Here is a 25,569-nt window from a genome sequence, read left to right as displayed (position 1 = left end):
AATCATGCGAGGTATTGAAACATGAGTTTTTGAATTTTCTAAATACGTTTCATACGAACCATTTTACCAAAAACTCCAATGGGGCTTCTAGAGTATGGGGTAAACTTTCAAAATTTTCAAAAAAATCAAGTAGGATATCATAATGCATGTTTTTGAGCCTTCTAATATAGTTTCTGTAAACTATTTTACCCAAAATCAAAATGTAGCCCTTTAAGGGGGGGGGGGTAATATTCAAAATACTTGGAAGAGGTACTAAGTACACTCTTGTTAACCTCCCAAACATATTTACACACATTTTAAAAATCTGGTTTCCCTTTGAAAAAAAAATCATTTTTTGGCATTTTGCTTTTTACATGAATTAAAATGGTACATATTTAAAAACCTACACAATTCAATTCAATAGATATATAACTTAATCGAATTCTTCTAAATCAATTTCTTCATCTTCGCAATTCTAAATCTTCAGAATCATTATCTTCAAAATCGTTGTCTTCAGAATCGTTATCTTCAGAAACGTTGTCTTCAAAATCTGTCATTTTCGGTGGGCATTATCTTTCATTTTTTGGAATTTTGGCCGCATAGAAATTCTCAGGGATCACTGTGTGGCTACCTTACGATGTTCACTGCAATTGAGCACATCATAATGTTGTAAAAAAGTGGAAATGCTCGTTTGAAATCTTCCGTGAAATTTGGAAATGGGGGCACGTTTCTGCCTTGCTGAACCGAGGAGTAGAGAGCACCGGGATATCTCGATGCAAAATTGACAAAAATAAATGAATAAATAAATAATTTAGAATAACGGAATTGACAAAAAATAATACTAATAATAATAATGCGAAATATGTGAAATTTTCTTACCTACTGAGCAGCTGCAAAATAATATGTAAGTAAACACCATTTTCTTATAACAAGCATCGATGCCAGTGGTTGTTAAACCACCAGGCGTCTCTGGATCCATCATGAAGGTAGGTTTCAGACTTTCACAGTATCGATGGTCTTCAAACGACGTCATCCATCGATATCTTGTCTTTGTTCCATCGTAGGTAATCTTGTACAGATTCTTTCTGTTTTCATAATCGGTAACTCGTTCGATTACTGGAAACATAGAAGAGAAGCACAAAGCATACCGCAATCGGTAGCTTCAGATTAGTATTATCGATGCTATACCATCTTTTTGGGGGAGCAGCTCAGTGTCTCTGGCGCAGCTCCGAACATCATGGGGGCAAGCTCCGTGTCCGTGGCCTCATGAGCTCCCATCGGACTATGATTGATCAGAACACGTTTGCTTTTCCTGCGGTATACATCGTAATGGACATTTCCCAGCTCAGTCTAAATAATGGAGCCCTTCAAATTACAAGTAAAAAATAAAACAACAACAAACAAGAAATAAATATCTTCCCTTATAAGTTAGCAAAACAAAGATTATGATGCTTTTTGCTCCTCGAATCTTCTGTTGATTATGTTGAGAACATTTCTTCTCTTAAAAGTTCGTTCACTTTTAATTTCAAAAATTGAAATTTTTTACAAAAAAAATAATAAATAAAAAATAAACTTTCCATATTTTTTAATTTACAATTTTCCCCTCTAGGTATGTTTAGTTTTACAGAATTGAAATACTTACCTACTGAATTCTGAAAAATCACTCTAGATATAGATGGTTGATCACTATCAATATTATTAAATAGCTCGTCCAATCCATCCAAACCTATAGTCTGTTCACCAAAAGAAGGTACCGAGCTGAACAGAAAAGTTTCTGTTTGCGGCCAAATATTTGCGCTGCAATCGAGGCATCATTGAGAATTCGAGATACGCTTACAATAAACAGCAAAGGAGCATTAAAATATATTTTATTCGAAGTTCAAAATTTTGTAATGAAATGTTTTTCTATATTATACGTTATTATGTATAATACCTGCCTTTTCAGTTTTCATTTCTAATTGATTTTTTGCAGCATTACAATGATAGGAAATAGGTACACTTGAAAAATGAATTGCACTTCGTACTTGAAGGTAAGCGCACCCTCAGTTTTAACATCAGTGATGTGACGATTGCCACACAAATATTTGGCTGAAAATACAAAACTTTCCGCTTAGGCTCGGTACCTTCTTTTGGTGAACAGACTATAAATATTGTATTTTGTAGTTTATAATAGCACAAAAGAAATTATTATGACATAAAATTGCAATTGTGTATTACACATTGTTCGATCTTGCTAATCTCGATGACTGGTGTTTTTCAAACTATATGCGTCTCAGTTGCATTTTCATCTAACATAATTTCTTTGTGGAGTTTTTCAATATCATCTAGAAGACCTAAATATTGAAGTACCAGCCATTCAAGTCCCAGATCTGTAGCTCTTGATCGAGAGGCTGTTTTTTAGTGCATTCTGTAGAATCAGCACAATGGTCAGGGTTTTGTGAAATTATAGAAACTAGCTAGCACTGGGTAGTTGGTACACAACTTCATCTAAAATAAAGTCACTGTAAATGTCTTCTTGTCCATCAAAGTCCAAATTGCATAAAAACATATTATTAACTTTTTATTCAAAAGCACTGGCGTCAGCTCATGTAATTTTGAATCACCCATCTTACAAAGCTCATCCGAAATTGTGAAAATAAAAACAGCAGATAAATATTCGGTGACAGCCGAACAATGAACATACATATAACTACTCAAAATGAAGGAAAATTAACTGTGAAATCAGTAATTATCATAAATATGTGTAGGAAAAAAATTCATACTTATTACTAACGAAATTTTTTGATTATTCAGTGATATAACATAAGTCTTCTATAAATTTCAGGCAAAACATGACTGAAATATTTTCTCCTCAAAGTAGAAAACAAATCTGATGCTACCTGGTAGCATCAAATGGTACATCAATATTGATCATGCAAAATGCAATTATTACTTTTCTGGCAATAAATGCTAAAAAGGGCATTATTCATACCAAACAGTCCAAGACACAGCTGTATATTTGTGTGAAATAGGAAATGTAACCCACCTCTGACAGTTTCAAATATTTCAGCTCTTTAATAAGTTCATTTGGAAGTAATTGACGGTTTTTTTTTGGAGTATTTAATTCAGCATGTATTCCCCATCTCTATTTTGTAGATATGCATCAGGGCTAAATGCGAGGTATGGGCATTTTGGATTACTTAATAATTTATAATGTATCAAAATTAACACAATATGTAAATACCTACTACAAGCACATCAACAATTCAAACAAAATTTACACACATGATGCTAGAATGCATACATATAGACATCGATAAATAAATGCACAGTAATAATTTTCAAAATTCAAACTTAGAATACAAAATCACTGTCATCTATTGAAGTTCATTCAGTGTATTCACAATGGTAACATTTTCCATTTGTGTAAAAACTAGCCAGAAGAATCTTGATGATTGTGTATTCATTTTAAATACTGTAGGTAAATCATATCTTTGGTAGGATGAAAAGATTTTGAAGAAAATAGGTACTAGGTATCTCTACTTTCTTTCTCCAATCCTCAGGTTAGATTTTCTTGTATGTGAATATTGAATGCAGCACGCTTCCAGTGATTCTGACTATTCAAATTAAAAAAGAGTCAATTTGAAAAAAAAATGAGTCAATCATAAAACCAATTTAAAATTTACTTACACATGTGTCCAAGATTGTGATGAAAGTACCGAGTTTGTTTTGGATGGTGGGTCCTTACTGCATCATGTTCGATGGAATGGAAAAACGTATAGAGATGTTATAAAACAGTATTCCAGCCACATTGATCAAGCGTATCATCATAAAAAAGTGCATATCGTATTTGATGGATACCAAAAATCGACTAAAGATCATGAACATCGCAGAAGGAAGATTAATAAGTTGTGCGCAAATATTAAGGTATGTGATGAGATTTTATAGGAGAAAGTGCGAATTTTTGGCTATTATTGGCCCAAAAAAAAAGATATTTTTTTGTAACCTTTGTTGAAAATGGTATGTAGACGTTTTTCGAGTCATTGACATCTTTTTAGGCAAAAAACCAGGATTTTTAGGTAATTTGTGAAGGGGAATGGATACTTCTTGCATTTTTTCACGAAATGAAGGAACAATAATTGTGGGTGAGAAATGAGTTCTGTTTGGAAATTTCGACAAGGTGAGTATTTAGCTGTTTTTGAAATGATAGAATGGTATAGACTTCGACTATTTGGCATCGTTACCCAAATGAAATACGATACAAAATTGTGAAAAGTACGTATGTCGATATTTTCGCAAATTATTAACTTACTGATAGCCATAATTTTTATAGTTTTCAGGTGAAAAGAGTGTTTATTTTTGCCTCAACATTTCTTTAAAAATTTGAATGACATATTTTTAAAAAATTCAATTTAAAAACAACACAGGAGCTCAAACGGCCGGAGAGAGATCAAAAGCTTTCAAAAATTCGTATTTAGAGAGATAAGAAATAATGTTCATTTATGACGAGTCTAATTAATCCACTTTTTGACTCCACAGAGTTAAAATTTGAATATTGGGTAATTTGAAATTTCTATACGAATAGTAAAAGAAATCCAAACAAGCCTGAGCGAAGCGAGGGCAAAACTTTGAGAAAATTTACGTTTAAAAAAGGTGTCGAAAATACATGGTATATTTTTGGTTTACAAGTACACATGGGATCCCTCGATGTTTCGGGGCTCCTGTCGATCGCTAGTTGAACTAATAGGCGCGCCAGTCCGCCACTGTGTATCCCTTTTTTTGTTGAGTAGGCACTTATTTTTTTTTGAAATCGAAAAAGAGTTTAATCTTTTTCAAAATTTGATACAAACCAAGTTTTCGTCAATTTTGCATGCAGATATATGACCCAATGATACGCTCACGTTCATTAAAAACAAATAAAACATAACCCTACAAGAACAAGCAAATTATAAGATACCTTTGCTGACGCTGTCCAGAGTTCGAAGCCCCGCGACTTCCAACCTGAGGTCCTTGTTTTTCGCGGTCAACAGCTTTATTTTATTCTGCAGCTGGCCTTTGGAGCAGTCTTTATAACTTTCATCTTCGCTGCCGGCATTGGAGTCTGATGACGAGATATCTGATGACCGGGGGGGGGGCAATTTTTTCATCAAGTCTTTTTGCTTTGAATTGGAGACGTTCTTCGAATTACGTTTTTCATCGCGTCGCTGCACCTAATGTAACAGGCAAGGAACACGAATATTAATTATTTACAAGTGTAGGTGTAGACATACAAAATCTCATTATACCCTTTTTTTATCTGCAGTATTATTTTTCAGTTGAGGATTCAAATCAGTTTCAGACACATTTTTCTTCCTAAACTCTTTTCTTTCCGATTTTGTAAGGGCGACGACACCATCTTTTTCTGTAGGTACCCTGGTACCTACTTTATTAATGTGAAATATGTATAGTATACAGTAAAAATCGCTTATTATTATAACGGTTAATGTTATAAATTGCTTTATGTTATTAAAATCGTCCAGTCCCGATCTTTTATATCTCATTACATTGAAATTCCATCGGTTATTGTAATTAGAGCATCGGATAATGTTATAATTTTTAAGTGATTTTCAAGTGAAGAGTGATATTCCAAAACTCGCTTTGTCCATTTTCACAACTTTTCAGGAAAGAGGAAAAACTGTTTTCCTTTAAACAGGTAAATTGGCTTTTTAGGCAAGTTTAGCACTTTATTTGGGTGGATTTATGATGTATGTAGGAGTGTAGGTATACACTTCATCCACTAAATATTGCTGAAAAAAATTTCAATAAAAATGGACAAATCGCGTTCTGGAACATTATTTTTTTTTCAATTTTTAGTGAATTGGCTATTTAGGTGAGTTTAACACCTCATTTTGGTAGGTTGATGATGTAGGAATGTGAGTTAATACTTCATCTACCAGGTACTGCTGAAAACCCAACTTTGATAAAAATGGACAAAGCGAGTTTTGGAATATCACTCTTCAAGTGTTTTCCGCATTTTTATGTAATTTTAAAATGTATTTAACACTTTTTCACCCAGTTTTTGCCTAATTTTTTTGAAATTTCAGATTTTTTTCTGATTGACATAATTTTTTGACACTTTTTTCATAACTTTTCGAAGTTTCAACCTATTTTCAACACTTTTTCCTACAATTTTTGCGAAATTTTAGTTCAATGACTACATATTTAGTAAAAAATTGACCATATAAAATTTTTTGAAAAAAAATCACTTTTTTGTTCAATCGGTTTGTGTTATAAGTCGCTTAATGTTATTAAAATGGGCTGGGACAAACGTTATAACATTAAGCGATTGTTACTGTATTTGCTTTCAACCCGCCGAATTGATTGAACATTTTTTCGAGCTGTTTTGAGCTGGTCTGGACCCTGGTTCAGCGCAAATTTTTGAAATTTCTAGCTTTTCAAAAAATTCCCCTCAAAACCTAAGAAAGGTTACGTATTTACGTATGCTTGCGATTGCTACTTGATAGTAACTCACTTCACGTTGATTACGTAGGTGCCACTTTTCCGAAATTTTATTTCAATTTTCAGTTGTACTCGTAGGTGTTTGGAAAATCACTAGACAAATAAGCATCGCAAAGCGACGTGTTTTTACTAATTTCGATCAAAACTCATGTTTTATATGTTCTAAACAGCATTATGAACAAATTGTTTTTGTTTTAAAAAAGCACAGCTCTATGCTCTATCCATTTGATTTACTTAGTTGATACGGTTTTGTCATTAAATTTATCATGTTTGTAGGTATATGGTTCTTCATCTGGTGAGCATCGTGTTGTACTAGAAGGTGAAGTTTTGAAGAAGTTTGCTCCACCAACTGCCAACAAATTCTATAAAAGATATAATTTTATGAAAAAAACCGGAATTCGTCAGATTGTTTTTCCAGAAGACATTTTTCAAAAATGTGTGTTGCTGGAGATGAAAGACTTATCTTCTGTCTATGTAATGCCGTTGGCAAATTTTTTTGAATGAGACTAATCATCGAGTTTCTTGTCAAAACGTATACAAATGAGGGCCAGGATAGGTACTTATGTAAAAATGGATGTTAAGTATTGCACCACACTGTTCCAGGTAGAACCACACTCCGCTGCAAACCTTGCTGTCCGGAGGCAAGACACCGTTCGTCGGTAGCCACCGAGTTTGGCCCGCTGCTGGGTGCCTCTACCAAGGGGCAGAATTGAATAAACAAATAATAATAAATGCAAATTCTCGGCACCTTCTCCTGGGGCCGTGGATCCCTTGTGTGAGTTGTCCCGCGTGAGTTGTGGGTTTCAGGTTTTTGGGCTTGGGACTTTTCGGCCATGTTGGGTGGAGTGAGCGCGAGGTGGTCTGAGCGGTAGGTGAGGTTGGTGTTTAGGAGAAATGAGCAGTTTTCGAATTACAGTATGATAGGAATGCAAAAAAAAAAAAAAAAAAAAAAAATTTGCTGTAAAATGCTTCATTCAAAATACATGTATTTGTGGGAAATGTACATAGCTGATAGCTGATTAACATTCGATTTTTTAAAATGAAAATCTCGCTCCTGAAAAATTACTCGTATGTTTTCGCAATATAACATCAGATGCAATTCATTGCTGATATATAATTATAAAGATATGACATGACAAGCGACGCATGTTAAAAATTCATCTCGCTCTTTTAGATTATTTAAATTACATGTACCTAATTGTTATATCCTTTAGATAGGTACTACAATTAGGTACTTTTTTTTATTTCTAACAGTATAGTTGTTAATTCGTTCATCGAGTATACCTATTTTGGAGTATACATATGTGATTTTTATGAAGGCGACTATAGGTATGTTCAAGGACCTGTTCTCTCAATTGTATTTGTATATACGCTATTTAATATGTACTGCATTGTGTATAATGTGTCTAATAACTGTTAATTAGGTAGTGTATGACTTACGTGTGCGCCTATAGCTCTATAATATTGTATCATCACACAGAGAATCTGTCGGTAGAGCTTGATGACATCGCCTGTGAACGCGAACTTGTGCGTTCGAAATCTCGTTATGATTGTCGCAAGCTTCGGCTGTAGTGTCGGTCGGTCCCACGTAGATGATGTCATTGAGGTACAGTCCGTTACTGGATGGAGCAGAGGCGTTGAATACCACTCGAATTTTACCGTTGTGGTATACTGCATGATGCGGTAGGTAGTATACTTCTTGATCTGGAGTCAGAGGTGCGCATCGAGTCATATGACCGAGTTCTTCATATTCCCTCATAAACTGAGAGTACTGGTCATTGATACGGGTACATCGTAGCTGAGCGACTGCCTGGTTACGCGATTCACCAACTGTTAACCCTGGGTGATGCGGGAGTGCAACGATGAAACATCCTGTCCCGTCACGTTGGTAGGTTTCATCGAAAATGCGCTCGCACTCTCGTTTGTCGGTGTCGCGTGGTGTGCCGTCAGCATTGAGAAATTGCGTTATAGCGTGCAGTTCTTCGGAGGTAACTGTTGCCCTGCAGCAATGTACACGTGTAGGTAAACTGGGCGATGAATATGGGCCGGCTAACAACCAACCAAACCGAGAGCTCTGCAACACAGGTAGATTCGGTCGACATAGAAATTCTGGTTGTAGTATATCGTAGATTGTGTGTGCTCCAATTAGTATGTCGATCTCTTTTGGTTGATTAAACTTTGGATCAGCTAGCTATATTCCTTCCACCTGCCATTCCTCTGAATGCGTCGCAAGGAAGGGGCTCAGTAATTCGATGAATCACCAACGCTGAGAGGTCGATGGAGAATGATGAATCGCGCGCTGTCACTTGCACCTTTGTGCGCAGACTGGAAATTGCTGCGGCGCTGCCAATACCACTGATTGTCACATCGAACGGCGAAGTCGGTAAGTTTGGCTGTTTCTGGAGTTGTGTGGTAACGAATGATGTGTGTGATGCGCCATCGAGCAGAATCCTCGCCTCACACGAACTTTGCGCTGATTTCACCGTTACAATTGCCGTTGCAAGTAACACGCCGCCGCTGGTGCATCGCCTCGATACTGCTGTGACTACGAGCTTCGGATCCGGCTGAGGACCTGTGTTTGGTTGAGGTCCCGTCCCCAATGGCGGATCAGTAGGAGGAGTATTCGGCAGGTCGATGGTAGATTCGGAATGTAGCAAAGTATGATGGAGCCTGTTGCACTGCCGACATTAAATAGAACGACATTGGGTTGCGTAATGACCCTTGGAGAAGCAGTTCACACGCAATTGTTCATCTCGAACCTTCTTGTAGCAATCTGCAATACTGAGAGCTTTGAAGTTGGCACACTGGTACAACTGATGTATCTGGTTGCAACAAGGACAAGAACGAGGAGTTGCTGTAGTCTGAGGTGAAACAGCTGAATTCGGAGGTGGCGTAGTCAGTGTTCCGTTGGCTGTGGTGGTAGTAGTAACTAACGCTGCAGTACGTGTACATTGAGATTTCACCTCACTTGATTCTTTATTCTGACGATCACCAACGAACACAGAGGAGAGCACACGTAGTCTGAGTTCTAAGAATTCCATCAACTGGGTATACGAGCTAGGTTTATCATCGTCTGGCTCCTCTTCTGTTTTGTTAGCTTTGGCTAACTCTTTGCTCAAGGTCATTTCCCAAAGCTCTCGGGTACGCTTATCGAGTTTCATAACGATGAGCTGGCTGATTAATTCGCTGGAGAGTAGGTCGAGCTTGAAGTCCATGTTCTCGAGAGCACAAACCATACAGGTGATAATAGTAATCAGCTTACAAAGAGAATCCGGATCGCTGTCTGCTGCAGAAGGTAACTGGAACAACTTGTTCAGGAACAGGCGTAGATTCAGGCATCTAATTCTCGTATCATTTGCGGAGATCCTTGATTGCTGACTGGTAGTTTTTTCCAAGTAACGGTATCTCTTTGATTGGATTGTAAGCCTCACCTTTAACACAATCTAGCAGGTATTCGAAACGATATAAATCTGTAAGCCTGGAGGAGCGTAAACTTGACGTAAATCGTTGGTAAAAGCTTGGCCAATCTTCAGTTTTACCACTGAACTCTGGTAAGTTGTGTTTTGGAAGGCGAATGGTTGGCGCATCATCTTGACAACTACGGTAATCGGAGCCAGCGATAGAATTAATATCTATGTCATTCGTTACACGACCATCTAGTATAGTTTCTAACTTTGATATTAATTTGAGATAAATCGCTTCCATCTCGATAATAAACTCACTTGTTTCATCCGCGTCCAACAGTAATAACTCATCATTAAGTGCGGTAATTTCAGCATACTTTACATCAATTTGCTGAATTCGTCGTTGTATTTCCCTTGTAGATTTCTCCGAGGCGCTTTGAGCCCATGTCTGATGAGCAAGTAGAGTTGCTTTAGTATTTTCTCGGAGTCGTCAAACACCTTCAGCAGTTTGACGAGCTGGAGGAGCCATAGCTGAGTATAAATACTGAGTAAAGTAACTGGTATCGTAATCGTATACATTGTCAATTGCAATCAATGTAGTTTTGAATTTATAATACGTACACATCGTAATGAATTTAATACATTAAAATTAGGTTTCTGAAAACGTGATCATAAAACCTTAAAGTTTACCCATATATGTGAATTCAAAGAAATTTGTATTAAAAATTGGATTCAAAATTATCTATTCCGGGTAAAAAATTGAAGCATTGAAAAAAAAAATCAAAAACTTTGATGAAAAACTTTAAGTATTTTAAAAAACTAATGGTATGCATAGAATAAACTAATAGTGCAACACAAAACACCATAAGTATTTTCAAGGAACTTATAGTAATTCTGAAAAACTGATAGTATGTGTAGAATAAACTAATAGTACAGTGCAAAAAACTATAAGTGCTATTGAAAAACTTATAGTATTTCAAAAAAACTTATAGTATTTCAAAAAAACTTATAGTATTTCAAAAAAACTTATAGTATTTCAAAAAAACTAATAGTATTTTTGGAAAAACTATTAGTATTTTTGGAAAACTAATGGTATTTTTTCATGTGGGATGGAACGATCTTTCTAACCATGTTCTATATGTTTTTGTTTCGAAGACTTTAATGGTTGTTGTTGATCAGAATGTTTTCTCGTATTTTCACGATTGGAATGTTTAGATATGATAGAAGTGTTGGAATCTTCGTCTTCACATTTCGCTGAACGATCTTTTAATAATTTCTGTTTCGAAGACTTTCATGATTGTTGTTAGTCAAAATATTTTCTCGTATTTTCACGATTGGAATGTTTAGATACAATAGAAGTATCGGAATCTTCGTCTTTAGGTTTTTTTGAACAGTAATTGTCAGAATTATCATAGGTTTTAGTTTTTGTCCTATGTACCGAATTTTTTACTAAATATTTAGATGACTGTTTAGAAACCTTTTCATCATTATCTGATGGCTGCTCATCACTATCTGAATTATCGTTTCTAGGTGACAATGTCCGAATATCTCAGGAGTTTATTTCACCAAAATGAACTATGCGAGAAGTATTTTAATAAAGATTTATTGAAATAATTCAGAGAAACAATTAAACACATTAAACGCACAAACACACATAGAAACGTATCATGAGAACTTAGCTACATGAGACACACAGTAAGAATAAGAATAACTAATACGGTAACGAGAGTTAGCCGCGTAAAAGTCAAGAACCATTTATCACCAGGTCTGACGTAGGAGTGCTGACGTTTTCATTGTTTTACATCAACTTTTTCGGTATCAGAAACGTCACTAGAAGGATATTCTAAAGACTCTTCATTGTCTTAATTTTAAGTGACATGCAGGTGGAAGATCCAGATTTACTTCCTTGGCTTATGTTAGTTCATCCTAGACTTCTCCTATGCCAATTACCATTGAAATGACACTTGCTATAGTTCCAGGTGGCAAAGAAGATGAACACTCACTTAACTACAATGCTGAAAATAACATTATTATTTTTAACTTTTTTGGTCCGGGTTTAGTGGCTTTTTGTATGTGGCCTAAATGATCTTGATGTGAGTATGTACTTACTATTTGTTAAAAAATTAAGTTTAAACGACATGCGAGTGGAGGATCTAGATTTCATTCCCACTCTCAGTTCGTCTTGGACCTCCTCTATACCATTGAAATGACACTTGCTGAAGTTCCAGGTGGCGAAAAAGATTAACACTTACAAAATATCATTTGTTCTAATAAAATGCAAACTGCAAATTCGAGCATCTTGTCCAGTTTCTTCAGTTCCTCTGCAATAAATTTCTGAACAGCCTTCAGCGATTTAAATTTCTTCCCCAAAACATTGCTTTTTCAGTAGGAACTGAACTCACTAACGAATAACTTTGGTTACATCATCTTTTACTTGTTTTCATATCTAGGAAAGTGGTCCTCATATGTATAATGCTAAGTAGGTATAGCTTTTGTCTCATCATCGTTTCATGTGTGATTGTCTTACTCTTTTTCTTCATCCTTGGTTGGTGTAGTCCTATTCAATTCAACTGCTTCATTTGCTTGAGCCAGTTGGTACACAGCTTCACCTAAAATAAAGTCACTGTATTATGTCTTGTCTGTCAAAGTCCAAATTGCATAAAAACATAGTATATGAGCATTTGGTGACAGCTGAACATATACTCAAAATGAAGGAAAATAAACTATAAAATCACAAATTATCATAAGCATTGAAAAAAAATTCATATTACTGAGAAATTTCTTGATCATTCGGTGACATAAGTCTTCTGTAAATTTCAGGCAAAACAGTAACTGAAATATTTTCTCCTTAAAATAGAAAACACATTCTTCAATTTGAAGAAAAAAATGAGTCAATCATAAAACCAATTTAAAATTTACTTACACATGTGTCAGAATCACACATGTACAATTTGTGTTCTTTCATTGTGGAATTCACTACTCTGACTATAGCTTCTGGTTGTGGGTCAATTGCCAGATTATCGATTTCTCCAGACTCAAGATTGAAAATTTGGGTAGCATTTTTCTTGAGTCAGGCAATGAGCGCACTTGCTTTCTCAAACATTTCATTGTATCGCATAACTGGCCCTCCTCACTTTCTCTTTCTAGCTGGAGGGGTACACTGGCATCTTTTCCAACAATAATTAGAACACCATTTTCTATATTATGCTTCACAATTTCACTATTAAATGGCAGTAATTATACACTTTCACTTTCATTAATTTCATCTCGGGTTGGCTGTAAAGTAAATATGTACTTTATGTAGTTTACGTCAAATGTGAAGTAAAAACTATGTAAAGTAAAATCCAGGGTCGAGCTGTAACCACATGTTTGTTGCGTCAGCAATAGAAAACATACCACTCTGGCACTTATTTATAAGTTTGCAGATTGGATCACACAGTTTTGTGAAGTCTTCTAAATCACTGAAAAACTTGAAATTGTAAATAAGATCACTTATACCATTACTCAGTGATATAGAATCCAGGTTTTTATCAATTATCAATTTTCAAACAACGTTTATATTTTTCATTACACATTTTGCCGCATCTCGATAAGAACGCCAAAGGGTATCTGCTAAGGTTATAATTCGCGTTCACGGTTCTCAACTATCGCACGTTCAAAATCGTCTTGTTTAAATTTAGTTAGCAAAGTTTTCATTTTGCTGATGAAGTGATGATAGTCATCGAGGATATCCTTGGCCAGTAAGTTTCCGGTGTGAGATGAACATGTAGAGTGCCATAATTCGTGATTTTTACCCATTTTAATCATTGGACTGGCATTATCCATAAGATCCGAATTTTTCAACCCAAATCTTAACAGATTTGTCCACAATTGTTATCAACTTCTCGCTACGATTTGAATGCTAATAATTGATCCGCTGTGTAGAAGCTGGTTCTATGAACCACAAAATAAGATTTCTCAAACATCTCATTGTATCGCATAACTGGCCGTCCTCACTTTCTCTATTGAGCTGGAGGGGTACAGAACTGGTGCTGAAACATTCAGCAACTATAAATGTATGTTCTTTTTCTCAGAGAAAATTTCCTGCAGTTCCCTGAAATATAGAATTCAAATGATGTTTGAGTATACATATAAAATTAAAATATTATAGTACCTACTTACTTGGTAGATGAATAATTTTTGATTATGAATGTAAGTACTAAGTAGATCAACATCTTGCAATTTTTCATTAATGGAGATTGAAAAAATAAAGTTTCTTAAAATTCATCATTAGAGCTGTTGCTGATGAACCTTGGATCTTATAGTATAAAGAGAGAATAAATAATATTATCTAATAAAAAATGAAAATAATTACCTACCTATACAGTGTTCTTTGGATAATTATATTTAGTATCCAAACAAAACAATCACTTCAATAAAGATGACTCATAGGACACATGAAAACAGCATTTACATTGGAACAATTTATTATCTTCTCACGAGGAGGATAATTTGTTTTTTACACACACCCTACAACCACCTTGAACCTCGATCGTGCGATTATACCATTATTCAATCAAACGATATAACAGTACTTTTGTTTTGGTGGATTTGGCCTCAATTTTTAATTTTTCCATACTTGACGATAGCGTCGCCTTCTAGGTGGTTTTTGGTTACATCATTCTACTTTTTTTCATTTCTAGAATCTCATATGGTGCTAGTAGAGCTTTAGTCTCATCATCGTTTCTCTTTCTCTTCATCATTGGTTGGTGTAGTCCTATTCAATTCAACTGCTTCATTTGCTTGAGCCAGTTGGTACACAACTTCACCCAAAATAAAGTCACTGTATTATGTCTTGTCTGTCAAAGTCCAAATTGCATAAAAACATCGTATGAGCATTCGGTGACAGCTGAACATATACTTACTCAAAATGAAGGAAAATAAACTATAAAATCACAAATTATCATAAGTATTGGAAAAAATTCATATTACTAAGAAATTTCATGATCATTCGGTGACATAAGTCTTCTATAAATTTCATGCAAAACAGTAACTGAAATATCTTCTCCTTAAAGTATGTAGAAAACAAATTCTTGAAATAGGCAGTAGGTATAATAGTATATTACGTGACAGGAGCGGAAAGTATGCGATTAACGAGTGCGAAGTTTAAGGAGCGAGGCGAAGCCGAGCGACTTAAATCGCACAAGTTAATCGCGTTACTGTCCAATCCTGTCGCGTATACTATTTTAATTTCATATGAGAGGAAAATAAATGCTAAAATGTAAAAAAATGGCTGATTTCGAATTTGTAAACATGTGCGGAAAACAGTTACTTTCCTCCCTAGGGAGGAAAGTAACTGTTTTCCGCACATGTTTTGATAGATGCGTTAAAGACGTATTTTCCAAACACAAAACTGTCTAGGAAACTACTCATTTTCCGATCATGTGAAATTAAAGTATGTGAATACAAAGACGTATAATATCGTGTATAATAATACGTTCAATAATTCGAACAGAATAATATGAGGTGAATAAAGCGCGATTAATTAAATGAATATAAAAGTTGTAAATCACGATGCTCGTCGAGGGACTACGTCATTTCGTCGGATAATATTGGATTATTTTGTACGACGACCTCCTCCATTTCCTGTAAATAAAACGTGGGTCAGAATACGAGATTCTGAGTAAGAATGGTAACCTACCTATCTAAATCTATCTAATTTATTTACCTATTTCCCTAAAAGGCAGGTACGAATTTCCTACAACGAGAGCCTGAGACCAAAAAGACCAAAGTTACATCGAATCGAATTAAAGCTCCTTACGAAATTTCCATCAACTAGGTAGTACCTATCTTGTGGCGGCGAGCAAACTCGCAAAACAAATCGAATACGAAATCACGACGAATGAAAAATATAATACCTACTAAGACGTAAAATAGGTTTCTATCCATTTAAACTAGTTTTAAGCCACTGCATTATAATCATCTACGAATGCAACGCAAAGAGCTAAAATTGCTGAAAAGAAAAAATTAGTTCATTAGGTAAATATTACGTTTGTATGCACGAAGGCTCGCATACAACCGTTCAAATAGGATAATTTTGGTTGGTTGGGGCGTGATAAATTTCATTTTAAGAACTGAAAACTTCAAGAATTTTGAACTGATTTACATATTTAAATATTCACCTATAGTTTAACATTTTGTGTGTTTTAGAAATCCAAAGAATCATAATTAAGTATCAAGTTCTTCCAGAGAAACAGAAATTGAAAAAGGAAGAACAAAAAGTTGATACTTACCCAAAAACGCAAAAAAGAAGAAATTACTTACTTACCCATACCGATTTCTTCGGTCACTCACTCATTACTAATGCATTTCCTTCCGTACGTGGGCATGTATGAACACAATATAAAAATAACGAACAAAACAAAAACAATTATAACCAGAAAATTTTTCCATTTACCATTATCCTCAACACTTCGGTTCCTTTCCACATCCACATTTCCATCAAAAATCAGTTCATTAACAGTACTACCAATCGCAATTTCGTCAATCTCCAAATTATTAAAAAAATTTCTAAAAATAACACCAAACAAATTTTAGAAAAATTTATATCACATCATTAGAATTTTTTGATAAACAAAAAAGTACAAAAATTTATTTTAATCAAAGTTGAAAGTACCAATCATTGCAAGTAGTAAAAACAAAAAATTGATTTCATTTAACGTTATAAACAACAATAAAATTGTATTTAAAAAAAAAAAACAATCACAGAAAGTAGTAAAAACGAAAAGAAAAAATAGAAATTTTCTCGTTTTTCTCCTATTTTGCGATAATTTTCAATAGTTTATTTGAGTTCCCAAACAGAAGAAAGGCACCTTATGAATACCTTACCTTATTGAATTTTAAAAATATAGCATGTACATGGTATATTCTTTGTTTAAATTTTATTTATTTCAAAAAATAAAATTGAATGAAAAACTAACTAAGAGTAAGAATGTTGAAAAACAAAAATAAAAAATAAAAATACAATACAACGAATAGATTGAATAAAAATTGAAAAATAGAATTGGATGAAAATCCAAATAAGAGTAAGGATGTTGGAAAAAAAAGGAAGAAAACGAAAATACAACGAATAGAATAGAACGAATACAAGTTGAAAAATAAAATTGGATGAAAAACCAGTGGCGTCGCCAGGCAGAATTTTCGAAAAATGATGACAGTTGTAAATATTTACCCCCTCCCCTCCCTTCCTTTCCAACCCTCTACTACTAGCACCAATTATTTATCCCTGACTTTTTTCACACCCAAAAAGTTAATACCTAAGCATGAAAAAAAAATGTTTTTTGTTATTAATTACCTATAGTAAGTTAAGGTACAAAACAAAATAATTCAAAAAAGAAAAAATTACTTATAAAAAATTTTCATTTTCATTTTAATTGTATGAAAAGAAACGTTTTTTTAGAAATTTCAGTTAAGCTCTCGAAATTTTGTGCTTTGAGAAGTACATTGATAACATCTTTTTTTATTATTATTTAAGGAGGTTATTTGCGGATTCACTTATACTTTTTTCTGAGTTTGAATAATAAATTTTTAAATTTTTATTATTTGCTCATGAATTTTCAATTTTATTCTTTTTTTTATTACGAATACAAGTTGCAACGTAATATAATATTAAAATCAAGTAAGCATAAAAAAAAGATATCAAATAGGTACCAATAATCATCATTCAAATTGCTATATTTTACTTTGAAAGTATAATATAAATGCAGTAATTTTTTCGATTTTGGAAGGCTCGTGTAGCGCCTTTCAAAGAAGATAATTCTAGGTTGGGGTGTGATAAATTTCATTTCAAAAACTGAAAACTTCAAGAATTTCAAACTGATTTATTTAAATATTTACCTATAGTTTAACATTTTGTATATTTTAGAAATCCAAAGAATCATATTAGGTTCTTACAGAAAAACAGAATTTGAAAAAGGAAGAACAAAAAGTTATTCCAATTCAATTGATTGATTAGAAATTATTAAAATCAAAAAAGCACAAAATTTGAGAACAACTCAAATGAACGAAAGCATTCATGTTACCACACTTCTGAGATCATTGAATTGATACTAGCTCGTGAAATTCGGTTTGAAACGAACCACTGAAAAAAAAAACTTTCTTTCAAACTTGATAATCTTACCTTGAAAATAGTTACCCATAAGGTAAACTCACATACTTTGGAATAAATTTTTAAATTATAGGTACAAATGTAATTAACGAGATGAGACACCCCACTACTTTGTAGACCCAGAATATATGTAATTGAAAAACTAAACACAGCCTGGGTAAAAATTAGAACAAAATCAAACAAAAAAACAAGTAAATAATCTTACCTATTGTCTCTTGTATGTATAAGTATAAAATCGTGCAGATAATCGAGAGTAAAATGGTAATCTGTAAAATTGGAATAAAATTAAATATGATGATATCGCGAAAATACATAGAGTAGCTTAACAATGTATAACTTAATATGAACATCTTTATTGTCTAATTTGTCATTGAAATACATAAATCTGTTATTTGAGATTCTGTTTCCACTCAAAACAACATTTTTTCCTCAATGAGTAATGAGTATGTATGTCGGCATCCCATGCGGAATCGCACTGATTTTCTTTCTTATGTGAGAATCATTCTCATAATAAAGTTTGATGATAGTGATCACTAAATTTCATACTCTTGGGAATAATTTACTTTATTCTTTTGTATAGTACTTCGGCGATCTCTTATGCTTTTTGCTGTCTATGGCACTATTCTTCTCCTTGTCATCAGAAACTACCTACTCGCTTATTTGTTTTAAATTCATGGCATGGCACTGTGTTTCAAAATGCCACATATGCCGTGGTTTTGGTATGTACATATGTAAAGCTTCACATATTGATTTTTCCAATCTAGTAAACAGATATTTGTATCAAAAAGAACTCACTTCCAATAAATAAAACTTTTGTGAACACACATCAGCAATTTTGTATCCGCCAATGCAATGGGTGATATATGTTCTACATAATGGAAAGCAGCGGTTGAGGGATGAGCAGTGGTGATATTTTTATAAAAATAAATTTACATGTCTAAATCATAAAAAAAATGTAATCATGAAACAAAATATCATGAAAAAGTAACTAATCATGACTACAAAAAAATTGTAAAAATATCACGAAACAATATCAACAAATCATCAAATAAAATCAGGTAGGTTACAAAAATCATTATTAAAAAAATTAACCACGAGATATAAACCAACAAATACTTACATTGAAACAACTACATTAAAATGAAAATTAACCATAAATGAACACCTGAGAGTGAAATGACTTGCGAATAATCATAAAGCGAAAAATCAAGTATCCATGCTTTCATCTTTGTTTTTGAGTTTGTCGATAATTTGCTTCAATGTGTTTTCAAAGTCAAGTAATTGAAAGCTTTTTTGGGGCATTTTTATTTCAATAGGCATATTGCATTCCCCATCGCCATTTCACAGAAGTGCATCACTGAACTACTGGTGATTATGTATATGTATATATTGGTTCCTATGCTGAATACCATTTATGACACGCACTTGTCAATAACCAATCTTCAAAAATTTCTCTGCTAAAGCAACCAGATTTCAAGCAATCATAGGCAGCTCCAGTTGGTCCACCAAGAATCCAGGTGGTGTACATATTGGTCTCCTTATAACAAATATATGGCAGTAGTAAAGAACCATCGCCAGCGGCTGCAAATATCACCAATGTAGATGTTTTTGAATTGTCCATTATATTTTTGGTGTGACCCTGGCGACTGAAGATGAACTTTTGCTTCCCAGGGTCATCTACAAAACAAGTTCAATTTGTCCAAGTATTTCTCTGTTGTCTCATGAGATACCTTTGCTCGGCTATATTTTACATTTTCAGCAAATATCTCTCTGTTGCAACATCCGGCGACAATTTGTTGACAGAGTTGAGCATCTTAGTCAGTATACTTGCATTTTGTCACTTGGCGTCGTAAATGGTTAATAAACTGTTTGGTCAGTTCATCCGGAAGTTGAGTAATTTTACTAAACACATACCTTTCTTAAGTAACGTATACAACACAAGGCTGATACATAAAAAATAAATGAAGAAGTTATTACAAATTTTAAACGATAAAAAATGTTGGTTTGATGACTGATTATTACAAATTGATTGCTATCAATACACTTACTTCATTGTTATCTATGTGTTATCATATCTTCGCGAACTTGTGCCTACTGAAATCACTGACAGAAAACTTACATGAAACGAACCACATACTGTGTTATGACAAAGATGAAATTCGTTACCTTATATATTTTAAGAATTTCGCGTGTAAAAAAAAATATGAACAATAAATATTTTTTAAACAGCTGATCTTATAATTTTTTTTATTACATGTTAAGATACAAAAAAAAAAAATACATAGCAACAAGATTGTTGTAAGTATCAGAGGTGAAAAAAAAAGCACATAATATAATTAATAAAATATGGAAAAAAAAAGTATTGAAATCAAATCAAATCATAGTACATCCTCATCCTCATCATCGGTATTTGTCAGATCTGTTGAACAAAAAAAAATGGTTAGTATCATTTAAAATTTTGGTTAAGAAAATATGTTTTTCTTACCAATTGTTTCAACCAGGGCATTCATTTTCTGTTCTTCTTCTTGTACCATTAATACTTCTTCTAAGTTAAAATCTTGGAACTGCTGCTCATCGTTTTGTAGACATTTGTCTAACAACCGAATAACATTCAATCCTGAAAATTTTGGTTAAGAAAATATGTTTTTCTTACCAATTGTTTCAACCAGGGCATTTATTTTCTGTTCTTCTTCTTGTACCATTAATACTTCTTCTAAGTTAAAATCTTGGAACTGTTGCTCATCGTTTTGTAGACATTTGTCTAACTCACATATTCGCTCATAAAGTGTACATGAGCATCCAACATTGTGCAGCCCTATCGAATAATGGGATTTCAGCCACAGTATACCAAAAACGTTCTACTAAATAAGCAAACAAAACAAAAAAAAATAAGAAGAAGAAGAAAAGGTTTATATATATTTACCCAGTTCGTCTGTCAAATTAATGACTCTTTGACGAATCTCTTCCTCTTCCTCTTCTTCCGGTACTAATTCAGCACAAATGGGGTTCATCTCAGGGTCAACACGCTAATGTTCGAAATCTTGTTCAATGAGTAGATTAACATAACGTATCAATTCAGAACCTGTAAGAAAAAAACATTGTTTAAATTTTTGAAATGTTTTTAAAAAAAAAAAAAAAAAAGTTACACTTACGGAGATTTTCATAATCTCTAATAAGGTTGTCAAAATTTTCGCCCCAATTGGGGTATTCATCGTCTCTGAAGGTAACTCTTCGTAATCTCTCGCCTAAAAATCAATTGTAAAATTTCATATCTTTTTTTTTCAATATAGGTATTTAGTTTTTATCCTCTCCAGAAAAATCATTTTTCATGGACTAAGGGTTGTTTGGAAATTACATCCTCAAATATCAATGTTCTTTATTAATCAACAATCATCACTCCCGGCAAAAATTCTGAAGAACCACAAAGTATGATCAAGGAGGACTACTTAGGCTGCCAGTGAGGCGCGTGGAAAAGCAGCTGCGCTTACATCATTAGTGGAATTACTGCCAAGCTCTGGTATTATGTATGTCAGAAAATAAAAATTACATTCTTCGTTCAAACTTCAAAATGTTGTTTTGTATTCATTTCTGATATGAGATTCTTGTTTCATTAAATCCGTGGGAATTAGCACCAATCACCAGATAGGTATTTGTATAATTCAATTGTTGGGTAGCATGGTTTGCAAGACAGCCGTGTCTTGATGATAGTTGAACACGCTGAACTAGTTCAAGTATTTGAGTTACTTACTTCAGTCTTCTCAAAATCCGTCATTTTGGTGAATGTTGTCAAAATTCTTTTATATCGAGCTTTCTATCGTTATTCTCGTCCAAAACGCAGAATATGAAATCTTGAGTATACACCTACATATAACAGAAAATGGAGGAAAAATATTAAAATGTAGGTACCTAGTTTCTATTGTATACAGCACTGTATAATTATAATAAAAAATAATATAATTTAGCTGTACGATAAATAAGTTTAATAAAATATTATTGCAGAAAATTTATCATGTTTTTCGAATATTCTGATATGGCTTTGGTACCTAAACAGTTTTAACTGATTACTGGTATTCTGCTCAATCTTTCCATTTTTATCCTGTTGAGGAAGAAATTCATCGTTAAGTTAGTAATAATTGTGCAGAAAATACGAACATTTTCTCTTGATCGGTGCAGATGTGTACCTAATTATAATTATAGTTATTTTCATTGTTAGAAGGTTCATATCAGATGAGTCGCATTCGCCTCTTCATTGACAGCATTTCTTATCAAGAGCGGATACACTTCAGCCAGCTGGAACACTGATTCTTTTTTGGCAAACTCGAGGGCCAAGAGTAGATCCACTTCCCCTTACAAAACATGCCTCTCTTCATGCGCTGTATTGCACAGGAGGCAAAGGCCTTGAACCACAAGCACATCATCTCCGAATTCCCCAACCCTTCCATACCAAACAAGCAAATTAAGTAGCTTCCAAAACCTCATAACCATCTCTGATACATTTCATGCTAGTGGCATCTTTTTCAGAAATATTGCTACAATATTTTCTATATGCTTCACAATTTCAATAAATGACAGTAATTATACAGTACCTACTTTTACATATTGATCTTTTTTGCATGTGTCACAAGTGCATAGCTTCACTTTGAGTGAAATTTTTGCTCTGCAATTCATATTTTTTGAAATTCTTTTCTTATTGTTGTTGTTTTCAAAAGTTGGTGCTTTACATATTTTCAGAGGAGTGGTGACAGGTGTAAGTTACTCTAAAATGCAATAATGAAATTATTTTGATAATAATGAAAATGCATTGTGCTTACACAACAATGAGAAAACCTAGAAATTTATTTACTTGCATGTAATTAATTGTAATATTTATTCGATTGGCTTATAGATGATGTTTTTACAATTATTGTTCCATAAAAATGTGGAATCTGATCAAATAATAATAAAATTAATTAATTAATCTTGAAACTTGAATGTTCCATTTACACAGAGCCTATATTTCTACTGTGTAGTAGGATTTTTTTACTTTTCAAATTAATCTATTGCATTTGCTATACCTACTTATTTAGAAACATATTCTAAAAAAATACCAGTCTTTTTAATCGAATTTTTTCCTCAGGTCTATTGTTCTTTGTATAAAGGTCATACCCCATTACTATCATAGTTATCATTATGGTGGCTTTTGTAGGGATTTTTCCTAATATAGGGGTTCACAAAGACTGAAAGAATGGAGTGAGTTTTACTTTTCCATTTTGTTGTATTATCACTCACACTGGTACCCAAGTAAATGAAAGTAAAGTTACAGTAAATGAATATTTTGGAAATAGCCAATGAATTTAATCATCTGCATACTACATACATACCAGGAGAATTAAAACTAGAAGGTCTTAATGGAGCAACATCATCATCTTCAGATTCCACTGCCAGTTATCACATGTTCCAAATTGTTTGGGATCAGGGTCACTTGTTTAAAGTGGTGTACGTTTGTATCACTCATAGTAACTTGCACATCTGCTGTAGCTAAGTCACCACCTTGTTTTTCTAGGGACGAAAATATTCCTCACAACAGACATTACTTGACTCCAATGAAGCCATGTGCTTTGGTATACAGACTCTGAACATTCCTCTGGGCTATTGTGGCCTCTAGAACCTGGTTTCAGATTTCTTTTCATTTCTTTATGGAGAACTGTATGAAGATTGGCCCATGTAGCTTTTGCGTTATCACCTGTGAAGAATGATAAAATTTAATTTATTTGATGAATCTTTAATTGCATTCTACTTTTCATCGTTTGCTTTTCTTTTAGTTTTTGAATATGCCTCATCGATTGTCATGTCGCATAACAATAGGTGGGCATATACGAGATCAATTAATGATCCTCTTACACCTTCATCCTTTACAACCTGTACTGCTGGAACAGGAGCTGAACTCGTTTCCCATACTTATACATTTTTTAAAAGAATATCGTTAAAAGATTACATTTGCTTCAGTTTCATTCTTTTGTTTTCGTCAAGATATCTTCCAAAGATTTATTCTGCTTCTGTTTCATTATTTCCAATATTAATTCTAATAAGTATACTTATGGAAATATTGATGACCATTGATGAATATGCCGATAGTCTAACGGTACATTTACAAAAAAAAGCTGATGCATTGTTTTTTTAAAGACGATTTTCATGAAAAAAATTGTAGGATGTCCGGCAAGTACACCGCGCGCGTGTTGTGGCGATGTTTTCACACTATTTTTTTGGTGCTGGAATACATATGTACTTACATAAGTACCTATACACATTTATATCAATATTGTTGCATGGTTTAGCAACCAATTTTGGAAACAAGATCTATTACTTAGTTGTATAGGTACCTAACCATACTCAAAAACATAGTAAAACGGATATCTCACGAATCATTTACGATTTCACTGTATATTTTAAATGTATTTTCATAAAAATTTGTAATTTAAGGGCTTTGTTGGGGTGTTATCGAATAAACGAATTGATTTTCGAAATCAGCATGGTTGAAAACCCCATAAACGATGCACCATGCATCCCATTCGTCATCAAATAGAATATCAGAATCATTTTTCCGATTTACATAAATGTAAACCTAATAATTATAATGATTTTATACTCGAAAAATAACCCCATTTTTGGATTCAGCATTGTGGAAAACATTACAATCGATATGTCACACTCTCATATTTCCATTTTTCAAATACCCCAAATTTGAGGGCTTCACTGAACTGAACACCCATCATCAATAAAAAATTGTAATTCACACGACGTGAGAAATGTTTACCCCTCTCAGTCAAACCTCCACTTCCAGCCTGCGAGCCTCCATCTACTACGTATGAAACGTAAATCGTAAACGCGACACTAGCACTTACCTAGTGTCGATTTTATTAACTAATCCTTATAATGAACAAAATATATCTACTTACACCTATTCCAAAATTTTTCACACACATTTTTTGTAGGGTATTGATATTTCGTTTTCACCCCTCACAAATATCCATTTACATTAAATATTGAGAAAATTTTTTGAACTTACCAACCATTTTTTTTCCAAGTTGAAGATAATTTTTCAAGTAAAATAATTAACCTGTGGCCCCCTATCCGCAACCTGGGGTCGCGCCTGGTTCCCTGACAAGGGCCTGAGGGGGATTTGGAAGAGGACCAAGTACAGCCAAGCCTTGCGTAACCCGAAAGTTCACCAGCCTGGGGTCTCAGCCTCCTCCACCCCCCCCCCCCCCCCCCACCAGGAGGTAAACATACCTAAGTGGTCACTTATTACATACCTATTAAAAATATCAAACACTGAAAAAGGTTCATATTGAAAAAAACAAAACAAAACATTAAGAAATAATGAGAAAATTGATTATCATCTGTTCATTTGAGAAGAATTGAAAATTAAATTACAAAGACTCGTATCTTCTTATTTCTTCACATAATCGAATACGCTTTATCTCGAGTTGTTGCTGCTGTTCTTCAACGTCACCTAATTCTTTCTCAGCACTTTTCAATAAATTGTCTGTAGAGAATTTATCATTTTTTTCTTTGAATGTCTGA

This window comes from Planococcus citri, chromosome 1, assembly GCF_950023065.1.
Source record: "Planococcus citri chromosome 1, ihPlaCitr1.1, whole genome shotgun sequence".
Taxonomy (NCBI): Eukaryota; Metazoa; Arthropoda; class Insecta; order Hemiptera; family Pseudococcidae; genus Planococcus; species Planococcus citri.
This window is presented reverse-complemented; position numbering follows the sequence as displayed.